Source organism: Petromyzon marinus, unplaced genomic scaffold, assembly GCF_048934315.1.
Source record: "Petromyzon marinus isolate PM22_M1 ecotype Great Lakes invasive population unplaced genomic scaffold, UKy_Petmar_22M1.pri1.0 PM_G_Scaffold_35, whole genome shotgun sequence".
Lineage (NCBI taxonomy): Eukaryota > Metazoa > Chordata > Hyperoartia > Petromyzontiformes > Petromyzontidae > Petromyzon > Petromyzon marinus.
Genome location: NW_027422928.1, coordinates 1,307,339 through 1,328,119, shown reverse-complemented (window position 1 = coordinate 1,328,119; position 20,781 = coordinate 1,307,339). Strand labels below are relative to the sequence as shown.

Genomic DNA, 20,781 nt, shown 5'->3' with positions numbered 1-20,781 from the left:
GCCGGAACGGTACACGAGGGGGTGGGTGGCCAGCACCACGCCCGACCGCCTTTGTCTCCCTAGTGACGATGTTTACACACCACACCAGGTACTCATTTGAGGCTGAGTCGACCTAGATACACAGATACACACACACAGAAACACACACAGACACACACACACAGACAACGCTAACCGCTACACTACAATGCGTGACGCTTCCACATACGAGGGTCACGAGACAGATTTGACGTCACAGCTCACTTGCCGTGCAAAAAATCTATACATTATTGAGCTCCCCCCCCCCCAAAAAAACACAAAAGTGTATTTGTATAATGTTTGCACGGTGTACAGTCTGGAAAGTACCCACATGGCAAATTTCCAGTTTGTTGCATGTCGGGAAGTACGCTAAACATTTTGAACAGACAACACACACAATCACAACTTTGCCTTTTATATATATTTGGAGATGCAGTGAAAAACTTTCCCAAAATTCATCACGCGGTTTCAGTTTTTTGATTTTCAGTTTGATTTATTTTGGTTATAGTCCCGTGAGCCATTCGGCTCTTGAATCGGGTGCAACCACAACAAGCAACAAAACAAAACCACGACCAAGAAAAACATCTTACAGTGACTATGTGTGACTGTGCAAACAGCACTGTCATGGCACGCAATGAGAGGGCAAATGTCATAAATATTCCTGTAAGCCCTCGCATCTTCAACATTAATGTTGCCATAGAAATGTTGTTGGGTGTTTTGCTTCATTTAAAAAAAGAAAAAATATTATGTTATTTTGTTATTTAATTTTCTATCTACATGACTTTACCGAAAGAACCAAGAATATTAATTCCTGCAGTCACCAAAGTTTTAAGTCAAAACATTCACACACGTTGACAAAGCCTCACCTTGTATTGTTGTGGGCAGGTCGCTTCTGATAACAAGAGCGGTATAGCAGCTCAAGCGGGCTTGGCCTGCAAACAAAATAAAATAAAAACTGCGTGAATATTTACAATAAAACAAAGTTACAAAGTGGCGAGCCGGGTGAAGACAAATTAAACTTAAGCGAGATAATTAAAGTGAACGCAATCAGGCGAGGGCAGGAGGCAAGGCCCCGCGTGGCTAGGCCCCGCGTTGTAAAGTTCCAACCTGGACATCGATTCCCATGCTCGCTGCTACTCAACTGACATCCCTACGAGAGAGAGAGGCTCTACCTTGGTAAACAACAACAACCACCACCCCCACCACAACAACCACCACCACCACAACGATGAGAATTTCTCACCTCGGATTTCAGTGCAAGCGCGCACACGGCAGCTTCCTGTTGCCTCGCGACAGCAGGAAGTAGTATGGCGTCACTTCCCTCCCACGAGCGGCTGTGTAACTGAATAAATTATGTTAATGAGGCCGGCCCATATGTCGAGCGATGGGGGCGTGGGCGCTGAACCCGTCGCAATAAACTCGCGACGGCTTTAACAGAAACATTATGTTAATGAGCTACCAGTCACTGGGCGTAGCTTTGCCCAAATAAGGATTGCCACTAGAACGATATTGGCAGTGACACAAACGGAGGTGACGTCACGCTCAAGAGCGCGGTGGACGGGGGAGGGGTGAATACCGTGGTGACATGACGTCACTAGCAAGGTAGACCTCCCCCTGGGGTTTCACGCCGATGAAGTAATGCAGAGTGGTGACGTCACAGAGTTGGAGTTTAAGTTGATTTAGATTCATGTTCCATTGCTCCCTCCCTTGGGTGTGTGAGCTCAGCAACAACGTGGACATTATTGTGTATACACTGTGTGTGTGTACACTGTGTGTGTGTCACTATGTCACTGTGTGTGTGTCACTGTGTGTGTGTACACTGTGTGTGCACACTGTGTGTCACTGTGTGTGTGTACACTATGTGTATACACTGTGTGTGTCACTGTGTGTGTGTACAGTGTGTGTATATATACACTGTGTGTACCCTGTGTGTGTACACTGCGTGTGTGTACACTGTGTGTATAAACTGTGCGTGTACACTGTGTGTGTGTACACTGTGTGTGTGTGTACATTGTGTGTGTACACTATGTGTGTGTGTGTGTGTACATTGTGTGTGTGTACACTGTGTGTGTGTACACTGTGTGTGTACATTGTGTGTACACTGTGTGTGTTTACACTGTGTGTGTGTGTACATTGTGTGTGTACACTGTGTGTGTGTACACTGTGTGTGTGTGTGTGTCACTGTGTGCGTCACTGTGTCACTGTGTGTACACTGTGTGTGTACACTGTGTGTGTCACTGTGTCACTGTGTGTGTGTACACTGTGTGTGTGTACACACACACTGTGTGTGTACACACACACTGTGTGTGTACACTGTGTGTGTACACTGTGTGTGTACATTGTGTGTGTGTGTACATTGTGTGTACACTGCGTGTGTGTGTACATTGTGTGTGTGTACACTGTGTGTGTACACTGTGTATACACTGTGTGTGTGTACACTGTGTGTGTACACTATGTGTGTGTACATTGTGTGTGTGTACACTGTGTGTGTGTACATTGTGTGTGTGTACACTGTGTGTACATTGTGTGTGTGTACACTGTGTGTACACTGTGTGTGTGTACACTGTGTGTGTGTATCACTGTGTGCGTCACTGTGTCACTGTGTGTACACTGTGTGTGTACACTGTGTGTGTCACTGTGTCACTGTGTGTGTGTACATTGTGTGTGTGTGTGTACACTATGTGTATACACTGTGTGTGTACACTGTGTATGTGTACACTGTGTGTGTGTACACTGTGTGTGTACATTGTGTGTGTGTGTACTGTGTGTGTACATTGTGTGTACACTGCGTGTGTGTGTACATTGTGTGTGTGTGTACACTATACTCTTTGGTTCTATTGGGTAAAGTCACGTAGGTGAAAATAAAATAAAAATCACGACGTTTCGGCCACAACACAAGCGGCCTTCATCAGGTGAAGGGACGAGACTGCCTGGAGGACAGCGCTGGAGTGAGAGAAGCCACGCTTAGATCACGACCTTTAAGCTTGTGATCGTGGCATCTTTTGAGGAAGGTCAGCGTCTCGATGAGTTGCGACTTCTTGTCCCGTTGTCTGTTAATAGAATAGAACCAAAGAGTATGGATCCTAGCAGTCACGAAAGCTTTAAATCTAGAATTGTGTATACACTGTTTGTATACAGTGTGTGTGTGTACACCGTTTGTATACACTGTGTGTGTACACTGTGTGTATACACTGTGTGTCACTATGTGTCGCTGTGTGTGTCACTGTGTCACTGTGTGTGTCACTATGTGTGCGTCACTGTGTCAGTGTGTATATACTGCGTGTATATATACTGCGTGTGCACACACTGTGTGTGTACACTATGTATATACACTGTGTGTGTACACTGTGTCACTGTGTGTGTACACTGTGTGTGTGTACACTGTGTACCCTGTGTGTACACTGTGTGTACACTGTATGTGTGTACAGTGTGTACAGTGTGTGTACACTGTGTGTGTGTACACTGTGTGTGTGTGTACACTGTGTGTGTACACTGTGTATACAGTGTGTGTGTACACTGTGTGTGTACCCTGTGTGTGTACACTGTGTGCACTGTGTGTGTGTACACTGTGTGTACACTGTGTATACAGTGTGTGTACACTACGTGTTTACACTGTGTACATACACTGTGTGTGTACACTGTATGTGTTCACTGTGGGTACAGTGTATACACTGTGTGTGTAAACTGTGTGTGTACACTGTGTGTGTACACTGTGTGTGTGTACACTGTGTGTACACTATGTGTGTGTACACTGTGTGTATACACTGTGTGTGTACACTGTGTGTGTGTGTACACTGTGTGTGTGTACACTGTTTGTGTCCGCATTGAACCGAACCCCCAGCAAGGCCATCTACTTAACGACGAGAGAAAATTCACACGAAATCTCCTTTTCAATGAAGTCTTCCAGATGTAAATTGATACAAGCTTTTAATGAAGAAATAAAATCATCCAATTCAAAACACAACACAATTCAAAGATGTTTCATTTTACAACTTCAAAACGGAGCATGGGGTACTTGCGTGAATGCGGCCTTCGTGTGCAAATGTTGTGACTTTCCTGGCCTGAAGGCCGTCAATGTGTTGAACCCTTATTGGTGCACAGCGTCTCAACAACAGCAGTGGGGTTTGCTTCAACCGATAGGTAACGAACATCCAGACGTCAATCAGCAAGGTGCATTTCTAGCCCTAGTTAGACAAAATCTACGTCAACACGTAAGACAAAACTACAATTCGTGTTGTAGAGAATGTACCTCCTCCTATACGTGTAACTTTCAAGTGGTATGCCTTGTAACTCATGAATGATCCGAGTGTGCTACCTATTTCAAAGACAATGAGTTGCTCCAGAGGCAGATGCTTCGTGGAACACAAAAACACCCTTTGACCTGTATCACAAGAACAACGGGTCTCACCTGAGTTCTCTGTACAGGTTACTTTAAAACACACACACACACTTTGTCCTAACATCACTTATTCAATGTTTGACCATTACAGATCAAATGTTACAAGTATGCACAAAACTAGACAAGTATACATTCTAAATTTATTGACAGGCATATTAACCATTACTGCAGTGAAATATACTGCATCACGTTACATCGTATTAACAAGAAGCTTTTAAAAAAAGTTGCACAGTCTGCTTCAAAGTGTATGTTAAACGTACTATTGTGTCATTCAAAACGAGTAGGCCATTGCATGCTGGCGTCTGAGTGAAATTGTAGCAAATTCTAAACATTACCTACAAACTACACAACTGAGATGACACATCAATCATCGCCCCCTACTGACAGGCTCTAGTCCACATGCAGGCCGGTGCAGGGCCACCACCTTGTGCCACACAGGGGCAGCTGCTACTTGGGGATGCTCTTCGAGTGTTTCAGAAGAGGTACGACACAAAACTCCGAGTTGCTGAGGCAATTAAGCAAGCACCATGTAAAAGCAATTGTTATAACATAGTGAATGCTTGGGAGCTTATTGGCTCTTGCTCCTGGTTAGAGATCTACCCAACCCACGGGCCCACAAAGTGCTCAACTTCACATTACTGTCATTAAAGGCCTGTGACAAAGGTGCATCTATTGTAGCGACATCGTCTCTGGCTTACACATCTACCGGGTCTCCACTTGACTTTGTATTGTCTAGGAGGAAGTCCACCCACACCTCCACTTCCACAAACTGCTGGGAGTTGCCTCACTCTGCCTCAGTCAGAATTCTCCTCCTGCTTCACGTTGCCTTCATCAATGTAAAGGTCCCATTCTGGAGATGAATCTTCATCTTCACATTTTACCTTCACTTCTTCGCTTATCACTTCTTCACATTTCACCTTCACCTTTTCACATTTGACCTTGATACCTTTAAAAGTGTCCAAGCTGGGATTTTCGTCTGGTTCTTGTTTCATGAGGGATGGGCTCATTGCGGCACTTTGACTTTCACAAGCTGATTTCAGACTCCGACTCCGCTCCTTGTGATGCCTTTTTGTTCTCTGGTGTCTTCGAAGAGTTGATGAATCTGCAAACGGCTTCCCGCACAGAGCACACTTGAAGGGTTTCTCTCCTGTGTGTGTTCTCTGGTGTTTTACAAGATCAGATGACTGTGCAAATGCCTTCCCACAAACACTGCACTTGAAGGGTTTCTCTCCCGTGTGTGTTCTTTGGTGTTTTACAAGATTACATGACTGTGCAAACGCCTTGCCACACACACTGCACCTGAAGGGTTTCTCTCCCGTGTGTGTTCTCTGGTGGGTCTGAAGAACTGATGGCCATGCAAATGCCTTGTTACACACAGTACATTTGAAGGGTTTCTCTCCTGTGTGACTCCTCTGGTGCCGTGTCAGATTTCCAGTCCGGTCCGTGCTGTATGCACGCTGGTCACATTGTTGACTTGTCGTACCGAGCTGCGCTGAGTGCCTTTGCTCCATCAGACCAATTCTGCAGAGGAAGCGTCAGCTGCAGACAGAAAAAAAGAATATCCACACCATCTACACGTCAGGCACAGAGGAATGCACACGTGACTTACACGTCTATACTTATTAATATATTCATGATGTAGTGAAAAGTTTCCCAAATTCATCAGATTTGATGAACGTGCAAACGCCTTCACGCACAGAGTGCACCTGAAGGGTTTCTCTCCACGGGCTGTTATGGCACACAATGAGAGGGAAAATGTCATTAATATGCCTGGAAGCCTTCATATCTTCAAGATGAATGTTAACCAAAAACTCTAAGCACACAATTTCGGCTGTCTGACTACAAAATGAATATTTATGAAAGCTAAAATCAGCTGACATAGCAAAGGGTTTTGAAAACAATACTATTTGTGTTTTGCAGAAATGCATGAATTAATGTTCAATCACAACTTAGAGGTGTGAATCCAGGCTCAGATGTCCTTGAATGCTGGGGATGAACAGTTCCGACTTCAGCTGAATGTGTGTGCTGTGTTCACCTCCTGTTTCCATTCTTATAAAGAGTTCCTGAGGAAAACAAAAATAAACTATTGTTTTGATATAACCTCCGTGTTCAACAGAGTTGATAGACTATACTACAAACACAAACTTGACACTGTCACACACTGCCATGAGTAAACAGGTGGTGGTGTGACCAGAACCATGCCTGGCCACCTTCATCTGCTCAGCATTAATTCTTCCTCACTCCACCAAGTAATGAATCGAGGATCAATCAACATAGCCGAGGCTATCCGTGTCTCTGTCTCTCTCTCCCCGTGGTGAAGGTGTTCCCCTCCACACATTCAGAGTCAACAGCGGCACGCGCTTAGCGTCTTTGACCGATAGATACATTGACGCACGTATTGTTGGTTCTTTCAGTAAAGTCACGTAGATAGAAAATAAAGATAACAGATTAAATTTAATAAGATAAAGACCACTTGTGTTGCGATCAAAATGTCGTGGGTTTTTTGCTTTATTTAAAAAAATATATTCTTCATTTAATTTTATTTTCTGTTATTTTAATTTAATTTTTTATCTACGTGACTTTACCGAAAGAACCAAGAATATTAATTCCTGCAGTCACCAAAGTTTTAAGTCAAAACATTCACACACGTTGACAAAGCCTCACCTTGTGTTGTTGTGGGCAGGTCGCTTCTGATAACAAGAGTGGTATAGCAGCTCAAGCGGGCTTGGCCTGGTAACAAAAGAAAATAAAAACTGCGTGAATATTTACAATAAAACAAAGTTACAAAGTGGCGAGCCGGGTGAAGACAAATTAAACTTAAGAGAAATAATTAAAGTAAACGCAATCAGGCGAGGGCAGGAGGCAAGGCCCCGCGTGGCTAGGCCCCGCGTTGTAAAGTTCCAACCTGGACATCGATTCCGATGCTCGCTGCTACTCAATTGACATCCCTAGGAGAGAGAGCGAGGCTCTACCTTGGTAAACAACAACAACAACCACCACCACAACGACCACCACAACGATGAGAATTTCTCATCTCGGATTTCAGTGCAAGCGCACAAACGGCAACTTCCTGTTACCTCGCGACAGCAGGAAGTAGTATGACGTCACTTTCCTCCCACGAGCGACTAACTGAATAAATTATGTTAATGAGGCCGGCCCATATGTCGAGGGATGGGGCGTGGGCGCTGAACCCGTCGCAACAAACTCGCGACGGCTTTAACGGACACATTATGTTAATGAGCCATCAGTCACTGGGCGTTGCTGTGCCCAAATAAGGATTGCCACTGGAACTATATCGGCAGTGACCCAAGCGGAAGTGACGTCACGCTCAAGAGCGCGGTGGACGGGGGAGGGGTGAATACCTTGGTGACATGACGTCACTAGCGAGGCACACCTCACCCTGACGTTTCACGCCGATGAGGTAATGCAGAGTGGTCACGTCACAGAGTTGGAGTTTAAGTTGATTTAGATTCATTTTCCATTGCTCCCTCCCTTGGGTGTGTGAGCTCAGCAACAACGTGGACATTATTGTGTATACACTGTGTGTGTATACACTGTGTATGTACACTGTGTGTGTGTACACTGTGTGTATACACTGTGTCACTGTGTGTCGCTGTGTGTCATTGTGTCACTGTGTGCGTGTCACTGTGTGTCAGTGTGTGTGTGTCACTATGTCACTTTGTGTGTACACTCTGTGTGTATATATATACACTGTGTGTGTACCCTGTGTGTGTACACTGGGTGTATACACTGTATGTACACCGTGTGTACACTGTGTGTGTGTACACTGTGTTTACCCTGTGTGTGTGTACACTGTGTGTGTACACTGTGTATATACTGTGTCTGTACACTGCGTGTGTGTACACTGTGTGTACACTGTGTGTATACACTGTGTGTACACTGCGTGTTTGTACACTGTGTGTGTGTACACTGTGTGTGTACATTGTGTGTGTACACTGTGTGTATACACTGTGTGTGTACAGTTTGTGTACACTGTGTGTGCACACTGTGTGTGTACACTGTGTGTACACTATTTGTATACACTGCGTGTACACTTTGTATACACTGTGTGTGTACACTGTGTATACAGTGTGTGTACACTGTGTGTGTACACTGTGTATACACTGTGTGTACCCTGTGTGTGTACACTGTGTGTGTGCACTGTGCGTGTGTGTACAGTGTGTACAGTGTATACACTGTGTACAGACACTGTGTGTGTACACTGTGTGTTCACTGTGTGTGTACACTGTGTGTGTGTACACTTTGTGTATACAGTGTGTGTACACTGTGTGTACACTCTGTGTACACTGTGTACACTGTGTGTGTACACTGTCTGTGTACACTGTCTGTACATTGTGTGTACACTGTGTATAAACTGTGTGTGTACATTGTGTTTGTGTCCGCATTGAACCGAACCCCCGGCAAGGCCATCTACTTAATGATGAGAGAAAATTCACACGAAATGTCCTTTTCAATGAAGTCTTCCAGATGTAAATTGAAACAAGCTTTTAATGAAGAAATACAAATTATCTAATTCAAAACACAACACAAGTCAAAGATGTTTCATTTGAAAACTTCAAAACGGAGCATGGGGTACTTGCGTGAATGCGTCCTTCGTGTGCAAATGTTGTGACTTTCCTGGCCTGAAGGCCGTCAATGTGTTGGATCATTAAATGGTGCACAGCGTCTCAACAACAGCAGTGGGGTTTGCTTCAACCGATAGGTAACGAACATCCAGACGTTAATCAGCAAGGAGCATTTATAGTCCCAGTTAGACAAAATCTACGTCAACACGTAACACAAAACTACAATTCGTGTTGTAGAGAATGTACCTCCTCCTATACGTGTAGCCTTTAAGTGGTATACCTTGTAACTGATAAATGATCCGAGCGTACTACCTATTTCAAAGACAATGAGTTGCTCCAGATGCTTCGTGGAACACAAAAACACCGTTTGACCTGTATCACAAGAACAACGGGTCTCACCTGAGTTCTCTGTACAGGTTACTTCCAAACACACACACACACTTTGTCCTAACATCACTTATTCAATGTTTGACCCTTACAGATCAAATGTTACAAGTATGCACAAAACCAGACAAGTATACATTCTAAATTATTGACAGGCATATTAACAACATTGAATTACTTCAGTGAAATATCCTGCATCACATTACATCGTATTAACAAGCTTTTAAAAAAGAAGTTGCAGTCTGCTTCAGAGTGTATGTAAAACATACTATTGTGTCATTCAAAACGAGGCCATTGCATGCTGGCGTCTGAGTGAAAATGTAGCAAATTCTAAACATTACCTACAAACTACACAACTGAGATGACACATCAATCATCGCCTCCTACTGACAGGCTCTTGTCCACATGCAGGCCGGTGCAGGGCCACCACCTTGTGCCACACAGGGGCAGCTGCTACTTGGGGATGCTCTTCGAGTGTTTCAGACGAGGTACGACACAAAACTCCGAGTTGCTGAGGTGGTTAAGCAAGCACCATGAATGCTTGGGAGCTTATTGGCTCTTGCTCCTGGTTAGAGATCTACCCAACCCACGGGCCCACAAAGACTGGCCGCCCTTACTCTGCAGGATGAACCTAAGAAATGAGTGTTCAACTTCACGTTCTAATCATTAAAGGCCTGTGACAAAGGTGCATCTATTGTAGCGACATCGTCTTAGGCTTACACATCTACCGGGTCTCCACTTGACTTTGTATTGTCTAGGAGCAAGTCCACCCACACCTCCACTTCCACAAACTGCTGGGAGTTGCCTCGCTCTGCCTCAGTCAGAATTCTCCTCCTGCTTCACAATGTGAAGGTCCCATTTTGGAGTTGAATCTTCATCTTCACATTTTACCTTCACTTCTTCGCTCATCACTTCTTCACATTTCACCTTCACCTCTTCATATTTCAGCTTCACCTCTTCATATTTCACCTTTATACCTTAAAAGTGTCTAAGCTGGGATTTTCGTCCAGTTCTTGTTTCATGAGGGATGGGCTCATTGCGGCACTTTGACTTTCACAAGCTGATTTCAGACTCCACTCCTTGTGGATCTTCTGATGCTTCTGTGTTCTCTGGTGTACTTGAAGATTTGATGAATGTGCAAATGCCTTCACGCACACACTGCACTTGAAGGGTTTCTCTCCCGTGTGTGTTCTCTGGTGTCTTTGAAGATGTGGTGACTGTGCAAACGCTTTCCCGCACAGAGTGCACTTGAAGGGTTTCTCTCCCGTGTGTGTTCTCTCGTGTACTTGAAGATTTGATGACTGTGCAAACATCATCCCGCACAAAAAGCACCTGAAGGGTTTCTCTCCTGTGTGTGTTCTCTGGTGTCTTTTAAGAACAGTTGACTGTGAAAATGCCTTCCCACACACACTGCACTTGAATGGTTTCTCTCCTGTGTGTGTTCTCTGGTGTCTTTTAAGAACAGTTGACTGTGAAAATGCCTTCCCACACACACTGCACTTGAAGGGTTTCTCTCCCGTGTGTGTACTCTGGTGTCTTTGCAGACTTGATGAATGTGCAAACGCCTTCCCACACACACTGCACCTGAAGGGTTTCACTCCCGTGTGTGTTCTCTGGTGGGTCTGAAAAACTGATAGCCATGCAAATGCCTTCCCACACACACTGCACTTGAAGGGTTTCTCTCCCGTGTGTGTTCTCTGGTGTAATACGAGATTATATGATTGTGTAAACGCCATCCCGCACATCGTGCACCTGAAGGGTTTCTCTCCCGTGTGTGTTCTCTGGTGTTTTACAAGAGCAGATGAATGTGCAAATGCCTTCACGCACACAGTGCACTTGAAGGGTTTCTCTGCCGTGTGTGTTCTCTGGTGTGTTACAAGATGACATGAATCTGAAAACGCCTTGCCGCACAAAGTACACTTTAAGGGTTTCTCTCCTATGTGTGTTTTCTGGTGTTTTTTAAGAGAAGATGAATGTGCAAATGCCTTCCCACACACACTGCACTTGAAGGGTTTCTCTCCCGTGTGTGTTCTCTGGTGTATTACAAGATTACATGACTGTGCAAACGCCATCCCGCACATCGTGCACCTGAAGGGTTTTTCTCCTGTGTGTGTTCTCTGGTGACGTGTCAAATATCCAGTCCGGTCCGTGCTGTATGCATGCTGGTCACATTGTTGACTTGTCGCACCGAGCTGCGCTGAGTGCCTTTGCTCCATCAGACCAATTCTGCAGAGGAAGCGTCAGCTGCAGACAGAAACAAAGAATATCCACACCATCTACATGTCAGGCACAGAGGAATGCACACGAGACTTACACGTCTATACTTATTAATATATTCATGATGTAATGAAAAGTTTCTCAAATTCATCAGATTTGATGAACGTGCAAACGCCTTCACGTACAGAGTGCACCTGAAGGGTTTCTCTCCACGGGCTGTTAGGGCACACAATGAGAGGGAAAATGTCATTAATATGCCTGGAAGCCTTCATATCTTCCAAGATGAATGTTAACCCAAAACTCTAAGCACACAAATTTGGCTGTCTGACTACAAAAGGAATATTTATGAAAGCTAAATTCAGCTGACATAGCAAAGGGTGTTGAAAACAATACTATTTGTGTTAGGCAGAAATGCATAAATTAATGTTCAATCGCAACTTAGAGGTGTGAATCCAGGCTCAGATGTCCTTGAATGCTGGGATGAACAGTTCCGAATTCAGCTGCATGTGTGTGCTGTGTTCATCTCCTGTTTCCATTCTTAGTAAGAGTTCCAGAGGAATACAAAAATAAACTATTGTTTTGATATAACCTCCGTGTTCAACAGAGTTAATAGACTTTACTGCAAACACAAACTTGACACTGTCACACACTGCCATGGGTAAACAGGTGGCGGTGTGACCAGAACCATGCCTGGCCACCTTCATCTGCTCAGCATTAATTCTTCCTCACTCCACCAAGTAATGAATCGAGGATCATCAACATAGCCGAGGCTATCCGTGTCTCTGTCTCTCTCTCTCCCCGTGGTGAAGTGTTCCCCTCCACACATTCAGAGTCAACAGCGGCACGCGCTTAGCGTCTTTGACCGATAGACACATTGACACACGTATTGTTGTTTCTTTCAGTAAAGTCACATAGATAGAAAATAAAAATAACAGATTAAATTCAATAAGATAAAGACCACTTGTGTTGCGATCGAAACGTCGTGGGTTTTTTGCTTTATTTTCAATTTTTTATTTTATTGTTATTTTAATTTTATTTTCTATCTACGTGACTTTACCGAAAGAACCAAGAATATTAATTCCTGCAGTCACCAAAGTTTTAAGTCAAAACATTCACACACGTTGACAAAGCCTCACCTTGTGTTGTTGTGGGCAGGTCGCTTCTGATAACAAGAGCGGTATAGCAGCTCAAGCGGGCTTGGCCTGGTAACAAAAGAACGAAAATAAAAACTGCGTGAATATTTACAATAAAACAAAGTTACAAAGTGGCGAGCCGGGTGAAGACAAATAGCGAGATAATTAAAGTAAATGCAATCAGGCGAGGGCAGGAGGCAAGGCCCCGCGTGGCTAGGCCCCACGTTGTAAAGTTCCAACCTGGACATCGATTCCCATGCTCGTTGCTACTCAATTGACATCCCTACGAGAGAGAGGCTCTACCTTGGTAAACAACAACAACAACCACCACCACCACGACCACCACCACAACGATGAGAATTTCTCATCTCGGATTTCAGTGCAAGCGCACAAACGGCAACTTCCTGTTACCTCGCGACAGCAGGAAGTAGTATGACGTCACTTCCCTCCCAAGAGCGAATCTACAACTGAATAAATTATGTTAATGAGGCCGGCCCATATGTGGAGGGACAGGGGCGTGGGCGCTGAACCCGTCGCAATAAACTCGCGACGGCTTTAACGGACACATTATGTTAATGAGCCGCCAGTCACTGGGCGTGATGAGTACTAGGTGCCTCGTTGAATGTATATGCTCTGACTTTAACATAGCTATTTCTGTGACCAGTTACAAGCTAATCACTCAGCTATTTCAATGCTAAATTCGATGCTAATTCCTTTATCAAGGGGTACCTCTGCGGATGTGTATACTTTAACTTAGCTATTTCAATGAGCCATTTCAATGCCAAATTATATGCTAATTCCTTTGTCAAGGCGCTTGGTCTTTTTCTTCTCACACAGCTTAAAGGTCGTGATCTAAGCGTGGCTTCTTCCACTCCAGCGCTGTCCTCCAGACAGTCTCGTCCCTTCACCTGATGAAGGCCGCTTGTGTTGTGGCCGAAACGTCGTGATTTTTTGTTAATTTTTTATTTTATTTTCACCTACGTGACTTTACCCAATAGAACCAAAGAGTATGGATCCTAGCAGTCACGAAAGCTTTAAATCTAGAATTTACCCAATAGAACCAAAGAGTACTGGGCGTAGCTTTGCCCAAATAAGGATTGCCACTGGAACGATATCGACAGTGACCCAAGCGGAGGTGACGTCACGCTCAAGAGCGCGGTGGGCGGGGTTGGGGTGAATACCTTGGTGACATGACGTCACTAGCGAGGTACACCTCCCCCTGGCGTTTCACGCCGATGAGGTAATGCAGAGTGGTGACGTGACAGGGTTGGAGTTTAAGTTGATTTAGATTCATTTTCCATTGCTCCCTCCCTTGGGTGCGTGGGCTCAGCAACGTGGACATTATTGTGTATACACTGTGTGTGTGTACACTATGTGTGTGTACACTGTGTCACTGTGTGTGTCACTGTGTGTCACTGTGTGTGTACACTGTGTGTGTACACTGTGTGTGTACAGTGTGTGTACACTGTGTGTACGTATATACATTGTGTGTGTACACTGTGTGTGTACACTGTGTGTCACTGTGTATACACTGCGTGTGTATACACTGTGTGTACACTGTGTGTGTGTACACTGTGTGTATACACTGTGTGTCACTGTGTGTCACTGTGTGCAGCTGTGTGTGTCACTGTCACTGTGTGTGTGTCACTGTGCCTGGCACAAGCATCGTGGTGACGTCACCACCACTTAGTGGCGAATGGCGGTTGTTACGTGACTGTGTCACTGTGTATGTCACTGTGTCACTGTGTGTACACTGTGTGTGTACACTGTGTGTCACTGTGTGTGTGTCACTGTGTGTGCACACTATGTGTGTCACTGTGTCACTGTCACTGTGTGTGTACACTGTGTGTGTACACTGTGTATACACTGTCACTGTGTGTACACTCTGTGTATACACTGTGTCACTGTGTGTCGCTGTGTGTGTCACTGTGTCACTGTGTGTGTGTCACTGTGCCTGGCACAAGCGTCGTGGTGACGTCACCGCCACTTAGTGGCGAATGGCGGTTGTTGTTGTGTCACTGTGTCAGTGTGTGTCACTGAGTGTGTACACTGTGTGTGTGTACACTGTGTCACTGTGTGTCACTGTGTGTGTACACTGTGTGTGTCACTGTGTGTGTACACTGTGTATACACTGTGTGTATACACTGTGTATGTACCCTGTTTGTGTCCACATTGAACCTAACCCCCGGCAAGGCCATTTACTTAATGACGAGAGAAAATTCACACGAAATGTACTTTTCAATGAAGTCTTCCAGATGTAAATTGATACAAGCTTTTAATGAGTAAATAAAATCATCTAATTCAAAACAACACAATTCGAAGATGTTTCATTTTAAAACTTCAAAACGGAGCATGGGGTACTTGCGTGAATGCGTCCTTCGTGTGCAAATGTTGTGACTTTCCTGGCCTGAAGGCCGTCAATGTGTTGGACCATTATTGGTGCACAGCGTCTCAACAATAGCAGTGGGGTTTGCTTCAAACGATAGGTCCGAACATCCAGACGTTAATCAGCAAAGAGCATTTCTAGTCCCAGTTAGACAAAATCTACGTCAACACGTAAGACAAAACTACAATTCGTGTTGTAGGGAATGTACCTCCTCCTATACGTGTAACTTTCAAGTGGTATGCCTTGTAACTGATGAATGATCCGAGCGTGCTCCCTATTTCAAAGACGATGAGTTGCTCGAGAGGCAGACACTTCGTGAAACACAAAAGTACCCTTTGACCTGTATCACAAGAACAATGGGTCTCACCCGAGTGATCTGTACAGGTTACTTCCAAACACACACACACACTTTGTCCTAACATCACTTAATCTAGATTTGAACACTTAATCAATGTTTGACACACATAGAAAAATGTTACATGTACACGCACAATCAGACAAGTATTCATTCTTAATTATTGACAAGCATATTAACAAAATTTAATTACTGCAGTGAAATATCCTGCATCAGGTTACATCGTATGAACAAGAAGCTATTTTTAAAAATGTGCACCGTCTGCTTAACAGTCTATGTACATATTCTTGGTTCTTTCGGCAAAGTCACGTAGAAGGGAAACAATAAAATAATCAAAATATAAAACAATAAAATTCTCACTGCAGTCGAAACGTCGTGAGAATTCTGTTGTTTTATATTTTTATTATTTTATTGTTTCCCTTCTACGTGGCTTTACCAAAAGAACGAAGAATATGAATCCCTGCAGTCACGAAAGCTTTAAATCAAAAGTGTATGTACACCGTACTATTGTTGCGTCATTCAAAATGAGTAGGCCGTTGCATGCTGGCGTCTTGGTCAAAATGTATCAAATTCTAAACATTACGCTACAAATAATAGATCACGGCACTTCGATGGCAACACAAGCAATCATCATCAGGTGGGACAAGCACAGCAGCAATAATAAGAAACTGCTGGAGTAGGCGCCTACTACTTCAGCAGTTTCTCTTGCTGTGGTTGTCCCACCTGATGACGATTGCTTGTGTTGTGATCTAAACGCCGTGATCTGTTATGTTTCTACCCACGTGGTGACTTTACCGAAAGAACTCAAGAGTGTGGATTCCTGCAGCCACGAAAGCTTCGAATCAAGATTACCTACAAACTACACAAACTGAGATGACGCATCAATCATCGCCCCCTACTGATAGGTTCTTGTCGACATGCAGGCTGGTGCAGGGCCACCACCTTGTGCCACACAGGGGCAGCTGCTACTTGGGGATGCTCGAGTGTTTCAAACGAGGTACGACACAAAACTCCGAGTTGCTGAGGCGGTTAAGGAAGCACCGTGTAAATGCAATTATTATTATAACATAGTGAATGCTTGGGAGCTTATTGTCTCTCGCTCCTGGTTACAGATCTACCCAACCCACGGGCCCACAAAGTGTCCAACTTCACGTTCTTGTCATTAAAGGCCTATGACAAAGGTGCATCTATTGGAGCGACATCATCTCAAGCTTACACATCTACCGGGTCTCCACTTGACTTTGTATTGTCTAGGAGCAAGTCCACCCACACCTCCACTTCCACAAACTGCCTCAGTCAGAATTCTCCTCATGCTTCACGTTGCCTCCATCGATGTGAAGGTCCCATTTTGGAGTGGAATCTTCATCTTCACATTTTACCTTCACTTCTTCCCTCTTCACCATCACCTCTTCATATTTCACCTCGATACCTTTAAAAGTGTCCAAGCTGGGATTTTCTTCCGGTTCGTGTTTCATGAGGGATGGGCTCATTGCGGCACTTTGACTTTCACAAACCGATTTCAGACTCCACTCCTTGTGGATCTTCTGATGCTTTTGTGTTCTCTGGTGTACTTTAAGATTTGATGAATTTGCAAATGCCTTCCCAGACACACTGCACTTGAAGGGTTTCTCTCCTGTGTGTGTTCTCTGGTGTGTTTTAAGAGCAGATGAAACTGAAAAAGTCTTCCCACACACACTGCACTTGAAGGGTTTCTCTCCCGTGTGTGTTCTCTGGTGTGTTTTAAGAGCAGATGACCATGAAAATGTCTTCCCACACACAGTGCATTTGAAGGGTTTCTCTCCCGTGTGTGTTCTCTGGTGTCTTTGAAGATGAGACGAATCTGAAAATGCCTTCCCACACACACTGCACTTGAAGGGTTTCTCTCCCGTGTGTGTTCTCTGGTGTGTTTTAAGAGCAAATGAACCTGAAAATGTCTTCCGACACACACTGCACCTGGAGGGTTTCTCTCCCGTGTGTGTTCTCTGGTGTTTTTTAAGAGTAGATGAATCTGAAAATGTCCTCCCACACACACTGCACTTGAAGGGTTTCTCTCCCGTGTGTGTTCTCTGGTGTCTTTGAAGAGTAGATGAATCTGAAAATGTCTTCCCACACACAGTGCACTTGAAGGGTTTCTCTCCCGTGTGTGTTCTCTGGTGTTTTTTAAGAGAAGATGAATCTGAAAATGTCCTCCCACACACACTGCACCTGAAGGGTTTCTCTCCCGTGTGTGTTCTCTGGTGTTTTTTAAGAGTAGATGAATCTGAAAATGTCCTCCCACACACACTGCACCTGAAGGGTTTCTCTCCCATGTGTGTTCTCTGGTGTGTTTTAAGAGTAGATGAATCTGAAAAAGTCTTCCCACACACAGGGCATTTGAAGGGTTTCTCTCCCGTGTGTGTTCTCTGGTGTTTTTTAAGAGCAAATAACTGTGAAAATGCCTTTCCACACACACTGCACTTGAAGGGTTTCTCTCCGGTGTGTGTTCTCTGGTGTGTTTTAAGAGCAAATGAATCTGAAAATGTCTTCCCACACATACTGCACTTGAAGGGTTTCTCTCCGGTGTGTGTTCTCTGGTGTGTTTTAAGAGCAGATGAATCTGAAAATGTCTTCCCACACACACTGCACTTGAAGGGTTTCTCGCCCGTGTGTGTTCTCTGGTGTCTTTGAAGATGAGATGAATCTGAAAATGCCTACCCACACACACTGCACTTGAAGGGTTTCTCTCCCGTGTGTGTTCTCTGGTGTGTTTTAAGAGCAAATGAATCTGAAAATGTCTTCCCACACACACTGCACTTGAAGGGTTTCTCGCCCGTGTGTGTTCTCTGGTGTCTCTGAAGATGAGATGAATCTGAAAATGCCTTCCCACACACACTGCACTTGAAGGGTTTCTCTCCCGTGTGTATTCTCTGGTGTCTTTGAAGAGTAGATGAATCTGAAAATGCCTTCCCACACACACTGCACTTGAAAGGTTTCTCTCCCGTGTGTGTTCTCTGGTGTACTTTAAGAGCAGATGACTGTGAAAATGCCTTCCCACACACAGTGCACCTGAAGGGTTTCTCTCCCGTGTGTGTTCTCTGGTGGGTCTCAAGAACTGATGGCCATGCAAATGCTTTGTCACACACAGTGCACTTAAAGGGTTTCTCTCCTGTGTGAGTTCTCTGGTGCTGTGTCAAATTTCCAGTCCGATCCGTGCTGTATGCACGCCGGTCGCATTGTTGACTTGTCGTACCGAGCTGCTGTGCTGAGGGCCTTTGCTCCATCAGACCAGCCTCAGCTGCAGACAGAAAATAAGAATATCCACACCATCTACACGTCAGTATCGAGCCATGGAGGAATTAATATATACAGTCACACGTGACTTACACGTCTATATTCATTCATATATTCATGACTAGCTGTACTACCCGGCTTCGCCCGGGACTTGGATCCCCACGTCCGGTCGCCTTTGTCTCCCCAGTGGCGATGTTCACACCACAACAGTTACTCGTTTGAGGCTGAGTCGACCTAGGGGAGGCCCAGAAGCGGTTCAAATAATCATCACCGGTGGTGGCCGTGAACGGGAATCAAACTCGGGTCGCCGGGTTCGTAGCGTAGCGCTAACCGATACACTACAATGCATTACGCTTCCACACACACACACACACAGACACACACACAGACACACACAGATACACACACACAGACACACACACAAACAGACACACACACAGACACAGATACACACACACAGACACACACAGACAACAACAACCGCCATTCGCCACTAAGTGGCGGTGACGTCACCACGACGCTTGTGCCAGGCTATGTGCACCCTGAGGCCACGTGAAGTGTCGAACGCCCGCTGGCAGGAGGTCACGGGGCAGACCCAGGTGCCATGGGTCGACTGACTGAGATGACTGGCTGATGCACCACCTGTGCCCCCTACTGTGCCAACCTGCTGTGCTTTCGCCACCCGGCGCTTCGCTCGTTGTTCTGAGCGTCGCTCCTCCGCCTTCCGTTGTTGTTGGAGGGCGACTGCCTCCAACTGCCCAGTAGCATCCTTCACGAGCCTCCTCCACAGAGGCCGATCTTGACACCGCTGGTACCAGTCATCGGCGAGTCCACTCAGCTCCACGTCCTCCTGTACCACATCACTCCATCTCTTCTCTAGCCCGTGCCGCGCCCGCCTAGCCCCCTCAATCCGGCCAAACAAAAGCTGTTTCGGCATGCGGTGGCTGTGCATGCGGGCTACATGACCCAGCCATCGCAGCCTTGCCTGCCGGAGGAGCTCACCGATGGGACCCTGCCCAGATCTTTCAAAACCCAGGATGGATCGTAGGCAGGCCAGCCTAAATGTTTCTAACCGGCGAAGATGTTCCATTAGGGGGGTCCACGTTTCGCAAGCGTAGAGAAGGGAGGGAATGACCGTGGCCGAGAAGACCTGAAGCTTAGTGCGGAGCGACAGACCAGGTAGCTTCCACACAGCGTTACGCAACCGATGAAAAGATATTGCCGCTCGACTGATTCGGAGTGAGACCTCTGCTGTTAAACTGGAGCCAGTCATAAGCACACTGCCCAGGTATGGGAAACTCTCCACTCTCTCCACAACTGCCCCATCACCGATTGGGAGTTGTGGGGGTGGAGTGTCCGATGGTACAAAATACCCAGGCAGGTGCTTAGTTTTGGTGGGGCTGATGGTAAGGCCCCACCTCTTAGTGGCACGCTCCAGTCTCAGCAGCAGCGTCTCCAACTCCTCCTCTGACTGAGCAGCTATTACAAAATCATCAGCATACATAACGTGGTTGAGCAACAGGGAGCCATCCCTTGACCGCACCCGGGCATCGATTAGCCTCCCATTATATCTGTACCATATGGAGATTCCCCCGGTACAGCTATTGAAGGCTTCACGAACTACGTGGTCAAAATAGATGTTAAATAATGTGGGAGCTAGAGGACATCCCTGTCGCACCCCAAGGTGTACAGGGAATGGCTCTGACTCCCGGCCACGCAGTTTTACCCGGGCCCGCTCACCATCATGAAGGTCCTTAATGATCGTGAGCAGAGGGTCAGGTACTCCAAAAGCACGAAGAACGACCCAGAGCCCAGGCCTACTGATAGTATCATAGGCCTTGACCAGGTCAATAAAGCAGAGATGTAGGTCTTGTTGGAATTCCCTACACCTCTGCTGTAGCAGACGGACAGAAAATATGGCATCTGTGCAGGACCGCCCTTTCCTGAAACCGCATTGGGGCTCCGCAAGCCTCTCCTCAGCGTGCCTGGCAAGGCGATGCTGAATAATCCTTACCAGGACCTTTCCCAGCACA

General features: G+C 45.6%; 1 pseudogene; it reads right to left on the bottom strand.

The window, feature by feature from the left end:
• Positions 1-18,738, bottom strand: part of LOC142915783 (uncharacterized) — a 34,472-nt pseudogene extending 15,734 nt beyond the window's left edge.
• Between the last annotated feature and the right edge of the window lie 2,043 nt (positions 18,739-20,781).